Source organism: Alosa sapidissima, chromosome 4 (genome assembly GCF_018492685.1).
Source record: "Alosa sapidissima isolate fAloSap1 chromosome 4, fAloSap1.pri, whole genome shotgun sequence".
Classification (NCBI taxonomy): Eukaryota; Metazoa; Chordata; class Actinopteri; order Clupeiformes; family Clupeidae; genus Alosa; species Alosa sapidissima.
In genome coordinates, this window is record NC_055960.1 from 37,036,575 (window position 1) to 37,042,677 (window position 6,103).

The 6,103-nt window shown below is 43.4% G+C and overlaps 1 protein-coding gene across 2 annotated transcripts in view; it reads left to right on the forward strand.

Annotated features, from left to right (window-relative positions):
* The first annotated feature begins 779 nt into the window (after nt 1–779).
* Nucleotides 780–6,103, forward strand: part of ppp1r16b (protein phosphatase 1, regulatory subunit 16B) — a 63,249-nt gene continuing 57,925 nt past the window's right edge. Inside the window, exon 1 of one of the 2 annotated variants that reach the window (XM_042089652.1) lies at nt 780–972. The gene's annotated coding sequence lies outside the window, so the exon portion shown is untranslated. The remainder of the gene's footprint in view (nt 973–6,103) is intronic. The other variant, XM_042089654.1, reaches the window with a different exon arrangement.

Consider the following 6,103-nt stretch of genomic DNA (forward strand, 5'->3'; position numbering starts at 1 on the left):
GTACTAATGGGACACACAGCCTCTGCAAAATAAATTAATCATTCCGCTGGAATGTCTGCTAAAATATAGGCCTATGCTGTTGGGCCAGTTGGCATCTGTGTCAGCAGCAGCATGCTTTGATGTCTTCCTCTACCTGTGTGCAGACACAGTTGTTGCCTGGACAACGTCATGGCTCAGCTAATCTGGTTTGGGTCTAGGGAGCCCCCTAACATTTCTGACATTCCAGAATTTTTAATGAGGTTCATGGTTGTGAAATGAATTTCACTATGCTGCTAGATTCCCTGGGGCCAGTAGAACCTGAATGCAATGATGAAGTGACATTCCTAATCCTGTGTTTTCATTTTCATACACTTGTCCTCAAACATTTTAGTAAAGCTTCTCATAAAGTATCCCTAGAGTGTTGCATCTTAATGTAGGATTGTAGAATAGTAGCACAAAAGCAACTAATTGAGAATTAAATAATGAATAGTATCAAATGCAGACATAACCACACTGAAGTCCTACGGGCCACGTGAGACCAAATAAATACGGCAAATACCAAGAACATAATTCTCAACATAAATAAATGCTGACAACTCCTGAAGTTTCCTGAAGTTTCTCGGATTCTTCATATTCCGGACCTGAGACACATTCATTTTAGGGACTGATTGTTTACAAAAGTTTTCATTACAGAACTTTCATGGATAGATTTTTGAACAAATTAACACGAATTTACTTATCGCGTCTGCATTTCCCACTTCAGTCTCCTCCCACGGTTTCCTCAGCAGCCCCGCCCGGGAGGAGTGACTTTTCTGAGGGGGGACGTTCTGCAGCCAACAACCGCTAATGCTTCTTCTCTTCAAACCACTCCGAGGAACTGAGACAAGTCTACCAACCGCCACTCTATGTTTGTATGAAAACATGCCACACATTTTTCAACATTTGTGTGAATGAGTTTGGATCAGTAGGGATCAATAGGATAAACGGAACATGGTAAGTAGTTTACACGTAACCTTCGCTTCTTTTCGAGCAAAATTACATTTGAAACTCGGAAGAGAGGCAGGCTTAACGCAGTGTCCTCAGCAGCAGCAGCAGCAATGGTGATACGCTAACGGGAGTGTGGAGTAAAAAGGTAGCCTCCAACAACCCGTTACACGTCTTGTTCTTGAGATGGGCTAATGTTAGTGATTGTATACGTTTGAAATTACCATGCATTTCTACATGGTTCGTCAGCAGACATAGTGACAGAGAATGCGTTTTATTTGAACGTGCTTGGAGTTGCCTTTTAAGAGGGCTATGTTACAGCAATAATGTATTCGCTTGCGCTACAACAGTTTAAGATTGGTTGAAGTTATGATTTGCACATTTCTTATGCAGTAGCCTAGGCTAGACTTAACCAGTACCGTCCGACATGGAACGGGTTTAAAGTAAGATGCTTCAAAGACGCATTTCCTTGTCCTCAACCTATATTGTTTTGTGTCTGTCAGGTTGCGCAAAATGCTCACACGTGTGGTTAAAGGATGACACCAAAAGTGTCTCGTCCCGTTGACATGGTCTTTGACCTTTCTGAAGTATCAGCGGGTGGATCGCTATCGCTTAAATGCATTTTATATTCCATAGTGAGGAACAAATGCTCAATCGTGTTACATTTATCCTGTAATATCTTGATGGGATAACTCTTACACTAAACGTTTGGGGTCTTTCATAGTAACCTACATGTTCATAGGCCTACATAAAGGCAACATTGTTCTGTCTTCCAAGGGTTTGGGCGACCTGATGAACTTCGACATTGTAACTGAGAAACATGGAAGCAGAGAGAAACAAGCGCTTTTTATGCGCTTCCTCACACACATCTTCGGGCTCCAACCCAGATGTGCTTCAATAAAATGTCTCATTATGAAATAATGTCACGTCTCTGAGCCATAATGTTGTTGCACTTACATCGTTATGGGCAATACCAAGAGAATAGTGAAACGGACCAGTGTTAATAGCCTATTCTTAGGGTAATAATATGAATTATACTGTATCATCTACGAACGGATCTTTTCATTGGAAAAGCATGATCACTCTTGCACCTCGGTCTGGCTTGCAGAGTCTGTGAAGTTATTAGAGGCGTCATACAATTCTTATGTGTGGTTTTCAATATTGCTCCATTATATTCTTGTGGCTGTGTTCACTTTCAGAGGAGAGTATTGGTTCATAAGCTTTTGTTAAACGGTTCCTCCCTGCCTGTTAGATAAATCAGTTGTCAGTTATATTATAGAAGAGATCGCTATATTATAGAAGAGATCGCTATATTATAGAAGAGATCGCTATATTATAGAAGAGATCATTGAGCAAAATGAAAGGAGAGTTGTTTGAAGATTCTTTATGTAAGGAACACTTCACACCTCATAAATTCAAGGCATTTTCTCCAATTCAAAAATGATTGAACTTGTAAGATAATTGATTCATTTAGCTGTGATTGCATGCTCCAGTTAAGGGTGATGCAACCATTAGAGTAATTCTCTATAGGCAGTCTTCCCAAGGCTGGCCAGAGATGGATTACTTGCCACTGTTAAATCAGAATCTCTCAAGTTAGTGTAAGGGTCATTCCACGTCAGTTCAACCAGGGCAGAGCCAACGCACTTAGGTTTCAAAAAATTCTAAAAAATTACCAGACATCAATACAAAACATATTGATGTCAATGGTGCATTTTGTCCATGTTCAGGATGGAAAGTGAAAAAGAAAGATTTGCATAAGACAAGCCAAATTGGTGTTTTTGAAAAGAAAAGCTCATGGAGAATAAAGAAAAAAATATTTAAAAAATCTTTGTATATTCCCACAAGGTGTTTGGGTGAAAATGAGAACCAAAATGATTTTTTAGACTTGTAAAGTCTGCTGTTCAGACCCTGAATGAATTTATTTTCTGTTTATTGTTTTTTGTGAGAGTGTTTCTACTTATCTCAGTAAGGAAAATAAATCAAGAGCCTATGTTGAGTACAAATATGTCTTCTGAAGGCTTAAACAGAGCCCAGCCAAAAACGCCAATAAAATTTGTATCAACTTTGAGGGACAGCTATGACCATGCAGGATAATCCAGACCAAACGTGACAATTTTGCTACATACTATTCCTATTTATGTACCAGCATGCAAAATTTGAGCCTCCTACATGGTTTAGTTCTTGCGCTGTGGGCTTGTGAACTTTGACAAAAAAAAAGAGGCCAAACAAAATCGACACCCCACTCCCCCTGTAAAACTGGCTGTATCTTGGAAAGTATTGATCTTACATAAGAGTAATTTTACAGTGTGTCTCCTGGGTAACATAGGTACACCTGGTAATTTCTTCAGCATTTTTTTAGACCTAAGTGCGTGGGCCCTGGTTGAACTGACGTGGAATGACCCGTAATGGTCAATTCTTCCCATTCTAGCTTGCATTTTGAGGTGTCCTGTTTTGCTGCACATAAATATGTCCCAGTGAGTGAAGTATGGGGAGAATGGAAGATGTGTGCTGGGTCTGTGTATGTGATTTGGGATGCCCATCCTATGTTGCCCTTTAAATGTTTAATAGTGTGTGCTGGGGTCTTGTGTGTGATTTGGGATGCCCATCCTATGTTGCCCTTTAAATGTTTAATAGTGTGTGCTGGGGCACTGTGCATCTCTGCATCTGCACTGGCTGTCAGCTCCGGTTAGACACAAACCATCAGGGGGGACAGGCAGTGCTGTGGCCTTCCTGTTATGTGTACACACACACACACACACACACACACACACACACAAAGAGAGAGAGAGAGAGACACGCCTACACACTCTCTCACACATATGCACTTATACACAGATTAGTAAAGGATTGCCTTGTCACTTTGGAATTGTTACTCCAGTTCACACACGTACACACACACACACAAATATATTTTGCACTCTTTTTCACACTCTCAGTTGTGTTCTCCTACCCAAAGACACACACACACACAGACACACAAACACACACACTCTGCTTGTCTGCTCTTTCAGGGTTTTATTCAAAACAATGTTCAGGAGGAGTGCTCGCTCCCTGATGGCTCTGACTGAGTAATGATGTCTTTTGTAGTTTGCTTTGTGCTCTAACTGCTCTTAAATAATTCCATTAGGCAAATTTCGGTTGTCGTTCATGAAATATTTAGCGACAGGCGGCTGCCAGTGGGAGAGGAAGTCAAGGTGGAGTTATTAATTTTTGAACGCAGTAGTGAGGGACGCTCCTGCATGACGGTCCCAAACGAGCTCTCTGGGACAGTTCTCCACCACTTGTCCCAAACGAGCTCTCTGGGACAGTTCTCCACCACTTGTCCCAAACGAGCTCTCTGGGACAGTTCTCCACCACTTGTCCCAAACAAGCTCTCTGGAACAGTTCTCCACCATTTGTCCCAAACGAGCTCTCTGGGACAGTTCTCCACCACTTGTCCCAAACGAGCTCTCTGGAACAGTTCTCCACCACTTGTCCCAAACGAGCTCTCTGGAACAGTTCTCCACCACTTGTCCCAAACGAGCTCTCTGGAACAGTTCTCCACCATTTGTCCCAAACAAGCTCTCTGGGACAGTTCTCCACCATTTGTCCCTGACATTTTTAGGTCGGTTTCCTTATTGAAAGAGCTGCCAGTGTCACAGTGTCATACCAAATTCAACAATCCTCACTTAGACCAAGAGTCTTGCTTTTTTAGTGGAACCTGGGCATGTGGGGACATTTAGTATCATCTCTCTCTCTCTCTTTTTCTCTCTCTATCTCTGTCTCTCCTGTTTTGTAATGGCCTTCTTTAAGCCTATGTCCAGACCTGTTTACTTCTTGCCCCTAAGCGGGGAGTAGACTTAATCAGAGTGATCTGATTAGCCTGGGCGTGCTGTGCTAGTGGCCTGCAAGGGGGTTAATCTGGAGGCTCAGGGGGGCAGGCAGGCGCGGCCTCGGACTCCGGGAGAGTAGCTATACCCTGGGCTGCAGTGACTGGGCTGGGCTGGGCTGTGCTGAGTGCTGGTAGTGCCGGGTGTGGGGTGGAATGGATGCATTAAGATGGTGATCTCTAAACCCCCGACTCCTGTTCCCCCAATGCTGGGACCCAGCGGGGAGCCGGGAAGCTCAGCCTCCTGTTTGCTCATGTGGAGAGAGTGGTGGAAGTCCATCTCTGACTGCAGGAGGTGCACAGCAAGAGTCTGTGTGTGTTTGTGTATGCTTCTGTGTGTGTGTGTCTGTGCATGCCTGTGCACTTGCTATCACCATCACATTCGCAGGCTTTCCTTCAGTAATTCAGTTAATGATTCAGTTACCCTTAGTATGAATTTGCATGTGAGTATATTTGTATGTTGCAATGTTATATATGCATTTGATATGCTCGCATGATAGTGAGTGCTTGGTTATTTGCGACATTATCTATATGTCTATTTTAGGTGTGTGTGTGTGTGTGTGTGCGTGTGTGCGTGTGTGCGTGTGTGCGTGCGTGTGTGCGTGTGTGCGTGCGTGCGTGCGCGCGAGAGCGAGAGGACCCTCTCAACCCTCCCAGAGACTTTCCTTTGGCACGCCTGCATCCAATCAATGTGAAGGGCCTGTGCACAGGAAGTGAGATCATAGAGTTGGCCTGTCTGCTCCCGAATGCCAGGAAGGGAGCAACGTGCAGGAGGCCATTGTGAAGGATTTTTCCCTCCTTGCATTGTTGTTGCGTGCAAAGACCACAGCCTGAAACGTCCAGGCCCAGAGCAAGCCTGACACTCATGCGCGTGCCTCCAGTGCAGTAGAAGTCTGTCATATTCTGCAATGTTCATGTGGTGTCTCCGTTCCTCTTTTGAAGATCAAAATAAAGCACATGTTGCGTTTATAGCATGTTTTGGACTGATCCCAGTAAGCTAAATTAGGATGTGTGATTTTGAAAGCACAATATTTTTGTGTAGAGAAATTTACGTTACAAAAGGGGATTGCTCCTATAAAGCTAGCCATTACGTTTGCATGGCTGTACTTTTGTGCATCCTAATTAGCGCTTTAATTGATGTTTACATGTTTTCGTGGTATGGAGAGTTAGAAAGAGTCGGAAACCTTCAAAGCTGGTGCACTTCAAAGGCATAGAGTTCTTGGTAACCTCAAAGTATGTGTGTGCGTGCGTGTGTTTGATTTTTTGTGCAAA